This window comes from Apostichopus japonicus, chromosome 15 (assembly GCF_037975245.1).
Source record: "Apostichopus japonicus isolate 1M-3 chromosome 15, ASM3797524v1, whole genome shotgun sequence".
In the NCBI taxonomy this organism is placed as follows: Eukaryota; Metazoa; Echinodermata; class Holothuroidea; order Aspidochirotida; family Stichopodidae; genus Apostichopus; species Apostichopus japonicus.
The window spans coordinates 21,604,335-21,621,920 of record NC_092575.1 but is presented as its reverse complement, the minus strand read 5'-3'; the positions used below and the strand labels follow the sequence as shown (position 1 = coordinate 21,621,920).

At 35.4% G+C, this 17,586-nt stretch overlaps 2 protein-coding genes across 4 annotated transcripts in view; one reads left to right on the top strand and one right to left on the bottom strand.

Annotated features, from left to right (window-relative positions):
- Positions 1–17,586, top strand: part of LOC139980687 (interstitial collagenase-like) — a 145,888-nt gene that overhangs the window by 22,136 nt on the left and 106,166 nt on the right. The window lies entirely within an intron of this gene.
- LOC139980691 (neuropeptides capa receptor-like) overlaps positions 1–17,586 on the bottom strand; it is a 103,250-nt gene that overhangs the window by 17,492 nt on the left and 68,172 nt on the right. The window contains exon 4 of one of the 3 annotated variants that reach the window (XM_071992524.1): positions 7,574–7,648. The exons of the other annotated variants lie outside the window; for them this stretch is intronic. The gene's annotated coding sequence lies outside the window, so the exon portion shown is untranslated. The remainder of the gene's footprint in view (positions 1–7,573; positions 7,649–17,586) is intronic. 3 annotated transcript variants of the gene reach the window in all.

Here is a 17,586-nt window from a genome sequence, read left to right as displayed (position 1 = left end):
GACGCCGTCAAAGAAGGCTATAAAATATCCCTCAGAAAACTATTCTTTACATTGAGATTTTTTTTCCCTTTGGTACTTTAAACATTCGTTCCATCAACTACTATAGGAAAGTAATATTTTTTGCCCTTTTATAGTTTCAAGTGGTAATGAGAAATGCCATGTAGTGTGCTTGACATATAGGAGAGAAAAATAAAGGGCAAAATAAATGACTTTGAAGAAGCTATTAAGACTATTAAAGAGTTTACTGGTTCTTAGGTCTGCTTTGTGTCAAGATCTTTTAGATTTTATATTTTATCTGCGTTCGATACTGCCCTTTTATCTACAGTTCTCTGCATTGGCATACATGCAAAGAGACTAGAGGGCCTGGCGTTGTTGCTGATACCTCGGGCACCGCAGTATTTTCTTTCCAAAGCAAAGAGGGAATTTGTACTATGAAATGGAATAGGAGAGATGCCCCCTGAAGGTTCTGATAGGTTACACAGCATTGAGACTAACTTCATGACTGTATGATTGTCTTTCAAAGTCATTAGCGAACATTATCATGCGTAAGGCTGTAATTCTTAACTTGAACAACGAAGAAGGTGAATGCCACTTTAAACCTGTCTCCAGAATTTGTACTGTTTTTGTTGTTGCTGTTATTTCTGATCTTTCTAACGTTTCATGCACCATTTTCAAACCAAATCGTAATATTTGGTAAGACATAGCAGTTTTAGCAGCATTGAACGATTGTTGTGAATAGATATTTGAAGAGACTATGATGTCCTTCACTTCCTCATTTACCTGTCTCCTCACAACCTCAGTACTAACGTTGTCACATACTCTACCATTCATAGAGTGAACTGGCAAACCTTTAATACTGTACTTTCTCAAACGACTGGTCACTACCGGTCAATGAAGATATAATTGTTAGGAGTCTGTTGTCAAAGCCTGTTGGCTCATAAATATCAAGCTCCAGTAACTTTGGGGATCTTGTACGATGACATTGGTAAATATTCCACATTAAACATTCCATGGCTGGATCAGTGCATGGTGTCTCCATGGGGAGCACATGCCTCTCCAAAATTGCTGTTCCCTACCCCCCCCCCCCACATCACTCCCATTCCCAAATGAAGTATACAATATGCGAATGAAATAGTCAAGAAGATACAGATACTAAAAGACTAATACTATAGTATTTTATTATACCTCCATACTTCTGCTGATTAAAGTTTGAGAAATTACGAAGCAGAAAGGTTCAAGGGGCTTTGCCCAATTGACAGGCCCCCTTGACCTCACAGAGATGGCTTTGCACTCCACACTCACACTGATGCCAGTGGGACCAGCTTGCATTGCCTGCAGTAGCATTCCTTGCCCTCCCTCTCCCCCTCGATCCCTCTCTCCCCACCACACCCCACACACACTCCTCCATACATTCAAATGTCATGCCACTCGGCTGGGCTAAATGATAATATCCAACTTTCCATTTGAAAATAATATATTTTAAATATATTGAAAATTCTAGTTTGCCTTTGATTATTTGGTGGTTAAAAAATATTGATATGAAAAACTGATATAGATGTAAATGGAACCATCTCAGTCCTATTAAATCCTACATGTGTGAAAGTCAGCATACAGTGCAAAACTACTGAATGTATGCACTCTATTTACCCAAAAACTAATCTGAATATAAATATACATCATTAATGTAAGGTAAACAATTTGTCTTTTTAATGAAAAGTCACCATGTTTGATTGACTGTTAATTGCCTTTAATTTCTCGTCAGGTGAAACTCAGGACAAAATGATTGCACAGTTGTTAAAGTAAATTTGTTGAATATGAAACTGTTCAATTTACATTTTGAGACTTTTAAGAGCTTTTTAAAATTTATGCATTTGACTGTTTGATGAAGTGCGGAGAAAGTCGCTTGTGGTCTGGGCCAAAGCAGATAACCAAACATTTACGATGGACACACACCATCATTCACCAGATACTTCCATGAATCTTTTAGACCCCGTCTACAATACCCTGACCCTACGGTAACCTTTTAACAATGTACACCCACAATATTCCTCAGCTGTTCACCTTTATATGACCCTGTATATACACAATTTTGATATTCCGTTACCCTTGTGGGTAATAACCTGTCTTCTTATCTGATTGCAATAGTGTGACATGGAAAAGGGTTTACGCCTACAATATTTGTCGTTTGTAAATTATATGCCCCTGCAGCATTTTTATAATATAAACTAAAGTTATATATATCTGAAGAAAATAAGTAGCTGGCGATACTTTGCTATGAGTTTTATATTCTATAATTTTGAAACCATCCATAGATGATGAATTAAAGTGGTTTGCTGGTATTAGATGATTGAACCAGTGTTGTCCAGAAATATGCAAAGAATTAAGCCCTCCAAAATTTATGGCGTTGTAATAATGAAATTTATCTATATTAGCCCAATAAGCCATTCTATTGTAATAGTGTAAACCATTGGCGTTTTGTAGTTTCTCATCTTATCATTTTAAGAGGTCGTTAATACTGGCCAGGACGTACAGTACCAGTCAGGAGAGAGATCCTGTGTTGTATAATACCAACTTTATCGTTACCAGTCGTTGCGAGAAGTTACTCCCAGCTTTGTAAGAGAGTGAGGACTATAGCTGGGAGTTAATTGCGGTGTCATCATCGTTAGTTCAGAAATATTCAGAGTAAACATGTTTGATTTATGGTGTGATTGGTATGTGACCATCTATCAGTCGTTTTGTTCTTTAAATTTAAGAAGATCTATTTCCCCAGTAGTGTTTAATGTTCTTGGACAACATTTTTTATGTTTATTATCTATTTAAGCTTGTACATGTAGTCGTGTTATTGAATCCCGGAGGAAACCAGAAGATAAATGTGGCTGCGTGTAAATCAACTCGGCCTAGCTGCTGCAGTCAGATATTTTGTACTATTACTTAAAGGTTTCATTTTCAAATTGATACCGTATCTCAGCAATAAATTTACGTATATGTCACCAGCCTTGAGATCCATTTTTTTTTTTTTTTTAAAAGAGAAGGATATATTGAAATATTGTTTGTATTTTTCTATTAAAACTGAAAGTTGGGAGTGAAATATGATACTTTCATATATAAGAGAAGAACAGTGATATAGTGTTGGATTAATGGCAAGTGATGTACAACAAAAAAAATTTTTGAGGAGGACTCCTTCATTTACTTTTACATTGGAAAAAACATGATTGATACAGCAAGGGAAGTAAATATTGCTTGTGGTAAAGTGGGGACTAATAAAAGAGAGATTTCAATACAGTAAAGTCACGGTCCATTAATGAATTCCCTTGCCGTGGTCTATCATCATCCCTGTCACCGAATAGTAATAACCGGTTATACTATTTATAGTATGACACAGAAGATTATTATGTTGTCCAACAGTAGTATAAATGTAAGTCTGTTTCTATAGACAACTGATCGTGTCCCTAATGTCAGAATGAAAAGTAGGTTTTTTGGATCATGTACGTCACTATTAAATGGAAACTATATCCCAAAAGGTTATGGAATATCAGAGGGATTACAAAAGTTGCATATAAACTAGAACTGACTTAGTATGCTAAGGGTATCGTTGAAGATATAACCATCACCTAGAGAAATAATGATCCATTTCAGAACAGAATTAACAAGTCTTGAACACAAGCAAGCAAAATAGATTCTAGAATGTAGCAGCAAATGAATTTTAGGGTATCTGAATGTATTTTAATTGTTTTTTTGTAAACGTTTCTGCTAGTTCTTTGAGGCCTCTTTGTACCTTTATATTAAAATCAGCGTATAAGATTGCTCTAAAGTTTAAATGTTTGAATGTGTGGCATATCTCCTTCCAATTTATGGTCAGGGTGGACTGTCATAGTAGCCAATATTAGCCATATTAGTCATATTAGCCAATAGTGAGTAATTTGATCTAGTATCGCATTGCAGAATGGTGAAGTTGCTATACTGTACAAATCCAAAGATGTACAGTAAGTTTAGCAGTTTTTTTTTTTACATAGAACCCATAGTATTTTATAAGAGTAAAAAAAGTTCAGAGCCTTCAAAAATGCTTCACAAAATTTGGACACTTAAAATTACTCTGCTATGTCAAGTATAGTTGCTAGGCAACTTCATGCCTTTCAATTGGAGTTTATGCATACATTCATGTCTAATGTATCATTTAAAGAGAGTATCAACCCCCATTCTAACAGGGAGATGTATATCACCTTCAGACTCACTGCTAACAGTACAGTTACAATATGTGGTATGTGTTGTCCTTGTGTCTAGAGAACCTTCGTCATTAATTCATAAAGATATGTGTAGATTGATAGGTACTTGATCACCTGATGGTAGTTATATCGAGAACATAGGTGTAAAGGATATGTGAAATGTACCGAACAGGCCTGCTGTCAAGGCAAAACATCTTATGATTGTACAAAACTTCATGTTGGTGCATGGCACATGTACTATTACAGGCTGTCAAGGCAAAACATCTTAAGATTGTACATACAGTAACTGTGCATGTGGGTGCAAGGCACATACATGTTCAGGGATGTGCTCACACTGAGCCCAGCAGTTCTGAATGCCGCCCAGCACAAACAGTATTTTAAACATTTCCGCCTGGTAATTTCTTTATGATAATTTTACAAATTTTACCAAAACAAAATCTGGGGAATACATGGCACAGAATAGTGGATCACACTACCGCACAATCTGCCCGGCTTTCAAATATTCCTGAGCACATGCCTGCATGTTACAGGATGTCAAGGCAAAACTTCTTATGATTGTACAATACTGTTCATGCAGGTGCAAGGCACATGTATTTAAATTTAGTCAGCAGTGTGTGTGACCCTCTCCAGTAATGTCCTATATTTAACATTTGCTACAAAGATTGGTTTTTGATATAAACACAGTGAAGTTGAGGACAGGTACGGTTGGTTAGTCTATAATGTAAGTGAAGTATGAAATATGTTTAGAATACAGTATAAAAAATTAATCCAAATAAGACCACTGTATCAATTGGAATGGATAAAAAATCACATTTCTTAAAAGACTATGTCCAATTGGAAAACTATATGTATGCTTTGATAATTAAGATACTTTGACCCCTGTAATAAAAATATTAGGCATTATAATTAAGCAAAAATCACATGCCTTGAAATACTTCATCCAATAGCAAAGCTCTAGTCATTGCTATGATAAGATACAGTGATCACTATACATACAAGTAAGGCGATATCAATAATGATTGAGTCAAAATTACATGCCTTGAAATACTTGATCCAATAGGAAAGCCTGACATACATCAATTTGCAAGTCATGTTCCAAATTTTTGTGAAACATTTTGTGATCTTTCTTTATAATACAGCATTTTGCCTTCACTGAGAAATTTTTTATTCTGTAATGTCATCATATTAGGGAACATAACCTTTGTAATTAAGGCTTAGCAAGTTTTAGCACAATCCTACTTTATTTTGTTATTTATCTTTTGCTATGGGGTGGGGGAGGGGGGGGTTTGGGGTGTGGTCGAGGGTGGAAGTGGGAATACGACAGGGCAGTATGACCCTTAGCCTCTGCTCCATACTCTCAAGGTCACAACAAATATGAAATGTCTATTAATTAATTAATTTTCATTTATATTAATACTTCAGCTCTTTTATGTTATCCTCACCATATTTTTCCCTCATGAAATTTTTCCTTTTTAATTATTTTAGAAATTAAACTTTTAACTTAATGAGGCCTCTTTGAATGTCTTTATGAATACTATGAGTATAAACTTCAGTTCTTAAAAGTAAAAACCAATTTAGAAAATTACTTTTTGGAAACGTTTAGCGACACATGACTGCAATTTGAGGCCAATACTGATCACTTTTAAAGAATTTCTACATTCTGGTGAGAGTTTCATTTTCCCCCCTAAGGTAATTTTAATCTTCTTGCATTGATTGTGACGGGGGCAATGCACCCTTTAGAATTAAACGATTAAAGTACAATTAAAGTATATAATTAATAATTGGAATTAAACACGCGACAGGGCCACAATCTTTATTCCAAATTTCAAATTATGCATCGATCAGGAGATATAAGATCAAGAGCAATTAAATTTGACTATTTTCAAGAGGAAATTTATTGCCTGCTGAATTCAAGAGATTTGTGGGAGAGATATTCCATTTGGTTGGGTCATTTTATTCGTTTTAAACTAGGTCAGTTAATTGTTAATGTCTGTTTGCATTAATGTGTACATGCTAACCTACAAAGACTTCTTCCCGGATGGACAGGCAAGATTCGAATGGATAATTTTATACACATGTACAAACATACTTGTAGGTCTTCGCAAATGTTAGATTCCAAGCGGGTGTTGACATCAAAATATAAATGGGTCAGAGGGGGAGCTATAATGTGTTACATGGTTATTACCAGTTTTTGAAGGGTAGTGCAATTTGGCAGTGCATGTATTGAGGGCATCCGATATATAGCATTGGCATTTGTTTATACTCAGGAATGAACTGGAGGCTATTGTACTGTGGTATCATGGTGACAGTCTTAAAGAATTTCAGGGTATACTGATCGGTTTATTTTGGGGGGGGGGGTGTGGCAGGGAGGGTGGGTTTGTTTCACAGAAAATTTATAAGTATTCTGATGTTTTGTTTGATTCCATGTCAAGGGGTAATCTTAGTTGCTAACTGGTTTGAAATTTTATAAAATAATAAATGTTATTTTCTTGAGTGAATTTTAATTGCCATGGAGAAAGCATAACCTCATTATTCAATGAGAGATCACAAAATGAAAGAATACAATTAGACAGGTATAAAAATGACCATATTATCATAAATGTTCACTCGGCTCAGATATATGACATCTGTTTTCTTTGTACCTTGTGGGGTACCTCATGAGAAATTCGAGATGACTGTTTTATCTTTCGTCAAATGGCTTCTAATATTCAAATAAAAATATCCTGAGTTCACTCGCATGCATTTAAAATAAGTAGTACAAACTATAAGGGTTCATAAGGTTATGAAGTAGATTCTGGATAAGAAAAACAAAAACAGAAGAAGTCGAAGTTGTGTAATTATATGGCCTTTTGTCACGTACTACATGCCATACGATGCTATGGAAAAGGTTGAAAGAGTTTCAACTTATTATCATACGATAAATGCGTCTTCCAGCCAAATAGACTTTGACATCTATGCATATATCACGTCAATCTATCGCTTGCGAAAACACAAGATTTTCTTGTATCTTATGGTATCGTGTTCCTATTCGTACTATCTCAAATTCCTAATTCATGTGAACTTAATTGAAAACTTAATTGAGAACTTAATTGAAACAACGGTTGATTAATTCAGTCTCTTATCGCACAAACTTAAAGCAAATCGTGCATATAGCTTCCAGAGGTGAATTAAAATGAGCGAAAAGTAACACTGCATCTAAGAATGTGGAGAACATAATATTTGATGAGTAAACTTTATAGTGCATCCATGGGGTGTTATCGATTTTATAAATTAGTTTTTATCTGACCCATGTTAGATACATGCTTCTCAAGGGATTTCCATCCCATTTACCTTTCAGTTATAATATGTACCAGGCAACATTCGTGAAGCTCAGCTAGCCGAGAGAGAAATCACGGCTGCATATACAAGTGTACTGCAAGTTCAAACTAAGAAAAAAAGCATACCACAGAATGTTATATCAGCCAAAGGAAACACAACATGTCCATAAGTCATTCACATTAAATTCAACAGCTCTTTGTTTACTTGTCAAGGTCTTAATGCATCCCGTACTTATGAGCAAGCGACTGTTTTTGCACAAAATTAAGTAATTGGTTTAATAAGGTAAACACAGATAATTAATGGAAAAAAAAATATGTCAGTGATAATCCAAGGCAATTTCTTAATTTTCCCTATGACATGTTCCTGACTTTAATCCTTATACTGTTCCTGACCATAATTGGAAAATGCAGTGCTTAATTAAAACATTTGTTAGTTTAGCTTTATCAAGATATATGCACCAGGTTTATTAATTAAGGCAAGGTTGTTTAAAACTAATGAAATATAAGATTACATTAGGAGGATGGCCGCGGACACAAATTGGTTTTCTGTATTTAATTCACTCCTCTCTTATATATGTCTCCTACCACACTAACGCACTTTCCTATACTACCTAACCGCCACTGGTATAATTTTTAAAAATATTGGTTCTCTGTATGCATCTGTATCTAACTCATTTCAAAAACACAAGATTTACAAGAAGCCAAGATATGTCATGTACCTGAACAATCTCCTTATGGAAGGGCTTAATATCCATCAATGCATTTCGCTGTATTTTTTACAATCTTACGCAGAGGGTTAACTTTTCAACCTACTTGCCTGGTAGGATATATCATGATATCAAAAATTCATATTTTTGATCTGAGAGTTTAATTGCGCTGCAGCTCAAAACAAAATATTCATGCCTCGGGTAAGATTTTCTTGATTGTTGAGGGATCTACCATATTTTCATTTCATTTTATACCCCAAGGTCGTTTGAGTTGTTAGAGTTAATTGTAATTGCTAAGGTATACATTTTCTGTATATTACTTTAATACGAAAAAAAACCCATTAAATAAAGAAAAAATATTTTGGCACTTAAATTAATCTTTAATCAATTAGATAATTATAGAATTTGATCACCAATTTTATTCTTAAATTGCATTTAATACTTTACCACGAGCCATTTTAATCGTGATTTATAACTCAAGATTATGGAAAGTTAGGACCCTGTACGTGACTTAATGACTCGGGTTGCCTTCCAAATTTCTGTTCAGACAAATAAATCTGAGCTTTGGAGGTTGTTTGGACGACGACTAGTCTTTTTATTTAAATTCAGATAATGTGACTAAGTAACCCCCCCCCCCTTCTCCTGTTTATAGGTAAAATGATTAAATTGGTATCAATTCCTCCGTTACTTTGGAGGCGATACTGAAAACAACGACAGCATTAATGGTAGGCTTATATATGTTGGGAGCTTTACAATTTACTGGCCCACAGCTGGTGTGCTATTCATCTCTCATTAGAAGGTATATAAGTTTCAAGTTTGTCATTAAACTTTTAACTTTAAAGTTACTTTTTGCAACATTTTTACGGACAAATAAATTTGCTGTTGTGTTACAACCAAATTGCAAGACCTAGTTGTCAGAGGGACAACCAGAAAAATCTGCAAGAATTTGCCCGTAAATGATGAACAGAATCAGACAGGTAGAAAAGAATGTGTGCGTCATTTGATATTCTAACAATGTCTGCATATGCAAATCTTATTCATAATCTCCTCCAGAGTTCATTTTCAAGTATCCTACATATTTTTATTTAGAATATTTTATGTGATAAAACTGACAGCAGTCCATGGTAATTTGCTTTCTTTCTTTCTTGAGGAGCAATCATGCCAACTGATTAATAAAAAGGACTTAAATTTTGAGGAAAAATCCCCAAAGAGACATGTCTTCACATTTGCAACAAAGATTATAACGACTACCAACAATGTTTCCCAATTGTTTTTATCCTCTTTTTTAGTCTATTAATTTAAACGAGAACTTGACATTAATTTGTCAATTTCTGGGTAATTAACATTACAAATTTTCATCATGTTGCTCAAAAGAAACATCACAAACTCGTCTACAGCTCGGAGGCTAATAAATTATGAAACAGGTAAGTTAGTGAGACTTAATTATCAAGCGCTCCTCTCCATTCTGAAAGTTTCATTACCGGTATAGACAGCTCGCTATATTATAGGTTATGGCATAAAACATTCGAAAGGACCAGAAATATATAGGTTACATTTGTGTAATGAGCATGCTGATATGGGCAGTCGCAGTGATTTTGCGGTAAATTGTTTACACCAAAAGGACAACAGAAAATAAATTCTTTCTTTCAATTGCGACAGCTTTTCTCCATTAAACCCACCTGGTCATAATGCATTTAGAATAAGAAACATTCAGAAGTTTTTTACTCGAAATTCATCAGCAAACTCGTATTGAGACTTTAATTCACTGCACCAAACGACTGAAGACTTGGTCAAGTCTAAATATGACATCATAGAGCCACACAGGCTTTTAGTTTTGGCCTCTTTCCTTTCTTTTATTGTAATGTTTATTTTCTGTGATAGAGATTGTAAGTTTGTAACAGGTACATTGTATGTGCAATGTCACCCTCTCTGTTGTATACTGAGTTGAAGAGGTGATGAGATCCTATGAACCTCAGCTTTACCCTTTGAGCCTAACATTACTCTTGGTGATCATAACACATGTGATGGCAATTGTATTAGAGACGTACATGTACACTAGAACACAACTTTAGCTAACTGCAAATATCGAAATCATCATGCCGTTTGAACATTGCCGTTTCAGACCAACGTATAGTACAACTACATTTCATATTGGTTCAGCTCTGTTGAAGATTTAACTGAGGATGTTGGAGGTTTGAAGAGGGGTATATTCCTTGGGCACCACAATACAAAGAACCAAGAAAACTGAAGCTAATTTACATATGACCTAATGATGACATCGATTTTTTTGTCAACACAGTTAACATTCTATACCATTAAATATATGGAGGAAGAAATAATATACAAAAATGTAGCAAATTTAAGAGAAAATAAAAGTCAAAGGTTTAGATCCATATAATCGGCACTATGACATCACAGATTTGCAAATTAAGATGATTGCTCAAACTTGATCACAATTATATCTCCCACAACATGAAGCAAAGTTTTTTCTCTTAGCTGTTTTTGTGAACTTGATCTTCTCAAAGATCTATGTCATAATTAGTCAAAATGTAAAGGTCAGGTTTTGTGTCCTTTATAAAAAAAAAAATCATTATATTGGGATAAACTTATCTTAGTCACCTCAACGTTTGATATTTGTCACACTAGATTAGTTACTCTATGGAAAATTAGAGTCAGTTAGATGTAACCTTTTCTTTTCCTTTTTTGGGGAATCCTTTCGCTCCTCACAATTATTTTAAAACTGTCCCAAATCTACCTGACACATAAACAATTAGCTCAGGTTTGAGGAGCCAAGTGATCAATGCATAACACCATGTTCTTTGCATCTTCTACATCCAATAAAAACCTGTTACATCTTTTATCGAATAAGAAAGTCACTCAATCATCTTAGAAATAGCAAGTGAATTTTTCACTAACATCCACCGACATGCATATTGCATTTTAAAAGGTTACAACTGCCACGCGTCACCTGGTAACAACCACAAAAGGCTTACTTTGGAGAAGATTTTCCACTAGGTTGTATATATGTTTGGGGAGGGATAATTCCTGCCCATCAAGAACTGTGATGGTTTTAAATTAGTTTCTGTCACATGTTTCTATCAAAGGCCGGTGTCGGGACCTAATTTAACAACCATTTCACACCTCGTTTTCCTTACTTCTTTCTTTGGTTTGGTGGAACCGATCGACAGCCATTAGTTCGCCGATAACGCTTCGCATAGTTCACAAAATATATTGGAAATGCGATATTTTATCTGGAATGAGGTATTCCAGATATGTCAACAGAGATACACTCGAGACGAAGTAGATGACGCTGGTTTAGCCAGAGACAAATTCTATAGTGAATGACAAGCCCGTTGCCAGATGGCAATTGTATTTAGTTTGTAGGAGGAGTGACCCTTCAACATCGGTAGTTTACAGGAGCCAGCTTGGCGATTGGGTTTTTTAACGATAATTGCAGATGAGAATATTAACCTCTAATATAACCCTGCCCTGATTATATGTACTGGAAAATAATGGAAAGTCTTCACAGTCCGTATAATCATGCAGTTATCTAATAATAGAAATTATGTCATGCTGTGCGGGTACAACCACCATTTTTGCACGAAGGGGGGAAGGTGGGGGGGCGGGTAGGTGGGAAGGGTATTTATGATGAAATGTTGTCCATGACTGTTCTAAGGGGAGGGGTGTCACTCTCCCTCACTTTGAGAAATTTTGGTAAAATGGAAGGACGGTTATGATGCAAACTAGTGAGCCTGTATTTTGCAACTTTTGAAACACTGTTAAAGCCTTTTTTACTCTTTAGGTTGAAAACATACATTTTTTAATTTATGTATTGTACACTACTATTTTTAATTTTTGTTATAATGTTCTGTGTACCAGTGGGGGGGGGGGGGGCAGGGAGGGCAGTATAAGTGGTTGCCTTCCCCTGGTGTCATGATCAAAGTGGATATTCTGGTCACAAGCGATTGATGTGACAATAATATATAAATATATTGAAAAGGAAAATAATAGTTGAAAACTCCATTTCATTATTTTGTCCCTAACCTCTGAATTATGCGGTTGTTTGATAATTAATTATTACCAGATAAATCTGTTCTTTAATACTCCAGCAAGTAGAATATATAGGAGGCATACATGGTCTGTGATGTTATCAGAGCAGATGTCTCTGTAAAATCAAATTTACCGTTTAATTATAATCATCTCGATAAATCCAAGAAAGATGTACGTACGTGGCTCAGAACATTTGGGAAATTTACGACAGTAAGGGCTTGTACACCATTGTACTATCACTTTTTCCATCTCATCCTAATTTATGCAATTTATTAAATGGCACTATTGATATCACTGTACTATAGTGCTGCAAACATATATTCCGGCTGATCTCATATTGGGCCTCATATTTTTTCTTTTCCTTATGAGATAAGACTTCCCTTGACATGACTGGCTTTAATGGAATTTGAGTTGGAAAATCCCTTGAGGGTTGAGGCTAGCAAAGTTTAGTTAGTCAAACAACTGCGTAGGACTTTGGGGAGTTCTATCTACTCTTTTGGACCTCATTTCTACCCTCGTGATTTGGACTTTGGTTTTAAGAATAAAATTGAAGTAATCGATGCTGCGACATCTGTTATGTTCCTCTTTTGTCCTTGCCATGATGCGGCACATTTTTGAAGGAATGCACGTTCAGACATTCCGTGAAATATGCATGCAGATATGATAGGATATTAATGTTAAAATAATTCTCCTTTGTTACATTGTATTAAATTTGTCTTTGGAGGGAAAGATGTTTGGAGTGGGTCATATGTTTGGTGGGAGAGGGGGAGGGGGAAGGGAGAGGGGAAATTGGTGAAGGAAAGTTTTTTAAGAGTTGAAAGGAGAACCTTGCTTTAATTTCTTATTCTAATCGACAAGCAAACTACATCAATCAAGTGAATGCAGGCAACTTGAAAACAGTACAGTACAGTATTAAGTTGGAGTATATTATCTGATCTTTACATTGTTATTCAACCAATCACAACCCGGTAAAAGAATGAACACTGCCACCATTTCCAAACTGACAGCAGGAGATAAGCAATAAATGATAAAATGGAAAAAAATAAAGAAATAATAGACATTAAAGTTGTAAGGTAACTAGTAAATTTTTAAATTAAATTACTGTTTCTTTAATATTTGTTTAGCCATATATGGTCTGAAATTCAGATGTGAGATTATATCTTACATGATAGAACCACACAAAACAAAACATCTCTGAAGTTCCAAGAAAAAACTTACAATGTTGATTGTTAAAAATGTTGTTAAAATCAGATGAATGTACTGCCCCATTTTCAAGAATTGGGACATTCAACCCCTGAAGTATATTTTGATACTTTTAGATATTTATTTTTGAATTGTTCCAGATGATGTAGATGAAGATAGTGATAAAAGATGTTTGGTTCTGCCGTTTCCCTCTCAATTTAGCAGTGATGCTTGGAGACTGTTTATAGTTATAGTCTGAATTGTTAACCTTAACAATTGTTTTGATGAAATTATATTTAGACGAGACTCCCTGGAGTTATAGTTCATGCTATCACACCTTTTCTTTAACAAGATGCCCCCCCGTCCCCCGATTGCTTGCCAAATAAATCCTCCTTTGCTTGTTTTTTTTATACTTTAATTATGCAAGAGTGTAATAGTCACAGTATCTATACACAAATTAAATCAATTTTAATAACCACCATGTTGTACGGGTATGATTGGATCAACAGTTGGAAGTTTTATCTTGACGAATCGTGACGAAAACGTCAAATTTTATTTGGAGCGACATCTCATAACTGCATATATACCTGGGGATTACATTACTCCGCATATATTACAATCATTAAAAATTGTGATTTGTTGAGCTCTCTTAATTCAAAATCACTTGACGGCTGATGAGATGATGATAATTATAGATACAATGAGTATAAAATGAGACGAAGTAAGAATTTGACATAATATCACATTTTGAAAAGATAATAACTTTCCATAGAAGGAGACATATACATAAACCACAAACTGAGCAACTGCGGTTAAAAGTTCAAGAAATTTAGACAATTTGAGATTTCATCGCAATTGATAGAAAGTTGTTTTCACAGTGAACTTTCTCTGATATATGATGTCTGTATCGGATGTATTTTAGATCCTCCTGCAAGCAGGAACTCGCGAAGAAGCCATCGTTGGCTTATCAAAGCCGCAAGCTGACCGAAGTCAGTCTCTTAGATTCATATTTAAAGTCCATGATTATGAATTGTCAATTGTCAACAACTCTGTAACTGGACGACATACATTACTCTTGGAGTGACTCGAACTGGGGACTTTATGATTGAAAGGCACCGGCGTTTACCACTGAGCTTAAACTCCTTATAATCAACTCCAATTACGCCATGCTGTTGCTTCAGGTAGTAAAATATTTCTCTTAAAAAGTCAGTCACCCAATTCCTAGTGAAAAATGTCCAATCAGGAGATGACATTTATTGCCGTTAATGTAGTAGTGTTTGTGAAGTTGTTTTTGTTAATTATTCGCTCAACGTTAAAATCATTTTTTTAAAAGTATATTCAATAGAATTATCCTACAAGTACCTCGGGTTGTATAATGAAATTGCGTTATGTTAGGGCACATTACAACAAAGTCTGTGATTTAACAAGGATGTGATCATTTAATATAATATAATGATGTCTATAATGCATCATCAACTTTGGTCAATTGCCTCATTTTTTCATAGATTTTCATAGATGTCACTAATATACTCCAGTTTCAGTATTTGTTTTGTTGGTCTCTAAGTGTCCAACAATCAGAACCATTGCTTACATGAGAACATGGCAGAATTTGAGAAATAACATTATCGGGAAGTTCCTGGAATTTGGGTTTTTTTTTTTCGTTTTGTATCTTTCGTTCAAACGTGTGGCATGTGTCAACACTGGTGTCAGGGCAAACAATTCCTTCCTTCTTCGCTGTCAATTACTGAAATTAAAGAACCATTCGCTGGCATTTGTTTTGAGGAGTTGCCCAAATGAATTTCAATCAACTAATTGCAGATTCTTCCTTTCAGCCAATAGGCATTTGAGGTGTACCATATTCAACATTTGGCAAATTTGTGAAAAAAATTGATCCAGTGTTCCGAATTCCCCCGTTCTTTTTTTCCGTCATGAAAACTGAGATGAAAAATGGTATCTTAAAGCAGCATTTTGTATTTGGTCGCCGTTTTCTACTTTTTTGACATGTCCATCAAGTTTTTTACATATCACAAAACAGCAAAATTAAGATATTAGCCAAGTTTTTCCCTGCCAGCAACGTTAATTGGCGAGTAATTAAGGATATTGGCAGATAATGAGAAAAGTGTCCACGACAAATTCCACATTTAAAATTAATCGCATACAGTTCCCCCAAACCCGCTAGTTTGAATTCAACCAATCAGAGATGCAGGTTTAGTTATGAGCCATTGCTAAAAATAGATTCAAGACTTTGTGTTGGTACAACCAGGGAGTTGTTATGGAACTCCCTGGTACAACTGCCGTATACTGTACACAAATCAAGCGTGGTGTTATATTACGTATTTGTCAATGACGTTCGTAGTGTTTAAATATTCATATTATAGGCGAGGTTTATTGGGATCCCAACGGAAAATATCTTGGAGAAAAACAAAGTTGAAAGTTGCAAATTTTTCGACTTTTATGCCACCATTTGAAGTAAGATTTAAATAGATTAGCCAGTTATGTATGTCGTTATGGCATCGTGGAGTCAGTGAGGTTGAGAAAAATCATAGAAAGGATGCAAAATGCTGCTTTAATTCTAGTGGAAAGCAATATTCTTTATGCAATATGTAAGACTTATAGTTCTTAGTTATTTGCGATTCCAATTGTTTGTTCTTACTTCCACTGTTTAACCTGGATTATTTTGCTGTTGTTATGGTAACTGGCAATTGGGTAAGACACTTGTACATATGTTATGAAAACATGTTGTAGGTCCCGAGTGACTTTTCAGTTGGAAAATGTAACAACAACGCTACCTTGTTCTAAATTTGAGATGTTGGTTTGCGATCATGGCAAGATATGCAATTTCTTCTCTTTTTTTCAGCAAGCTATATAGGACAGCTGTTATGTAGCCTACATATATGTGTACATTGGGGGCAACCATCTACGTAGCCTCAGGAAAGTCACATCAGCAAAGGAGAGGAAAATTCCATTTCGTTTCTCACAATTAAGTAAAATTAATTTTCACATAACGATCACACCAGTGGGTTCATTTTTATTCCAGGCTGCATGCATGATAAATCCATCATGAATAAAAAAAAAATGGCCAATGCATTTTAGGGTTTAATGTGTGATTGTTTTCAAGTAATTCAAAGAATGCCAAATTTAATAGCAACCCCCTGGGAAAAGAAAAAAGATAAACTATTCAAAAACAACTTTATTACTGTGCCAGATACTAATTTGCATCTGAGCAGCTCACATACATGCTTCACAGTACCACCACACACTTGTTATCTAGGGCCATCTGGTTTTATACCAATTAAACAGTACCAACCGTTAACACTGAAATCGACCCAGGGAGGAGGATGCAGGATTTAAAATATCTCACACCCATGTAGGGTGGTTTGGTGGTCATCCCCCCCCCACCCCATAGAAAAAGGGTAAGGTTATAGATGTGAAAATGGTGCATTACTTCTGAGGCACATTTCGGTTGTAAATTAGTTCTATAGTTAGGTCTACATGGAAGGTTGTGCTAAATAAATAACTTAAATTCATTGTGTGATGTTGCAAAGAAGGGGGTTGGTATAAAACCCCATATATTACCCCCACCCCCCCTGGATTTTCACCTACAATACATTGGATTCTGTCTGTTGCTTCCAAATATTCTACTATCCAAAGTGCAGGGAATTTTGCAAAGTTTCATTTTGAGTTTGATGTTGTTCTTTTGACTTTTAATCCTGCAATTTCTAAGGTTACTGTGGAGGAGGGGGATGGTGGGGGTGTGGGGAGGTTGTGGATTAACAAATATCAGAACCATTGTACAGAAATGTGATAGATTTCTGATGAGCACAAGATGTTTTCAGCCTGTTGTTGTTTTTGAATGAGGGTTTGCCTTCAGGATATGTGTTAAAGGCATTGAAGACTCGCCCCAAACCGCGTGCGGCCATCTGAAAAAGTTAACTTTCTGTTGCTTGCAAGTGACGTTTTGTTTGTGTTGCTACAAAATGCAGACAGTAATGAAATGTGATACCTTAATTGTTATCTTTAGCTGGACCTGAGATGTCCATCGCTGTATCGTTTGTATACTGTGCTGTGGGTATTGACCGCAGCTGTATGTACTGACTGTACACTAGT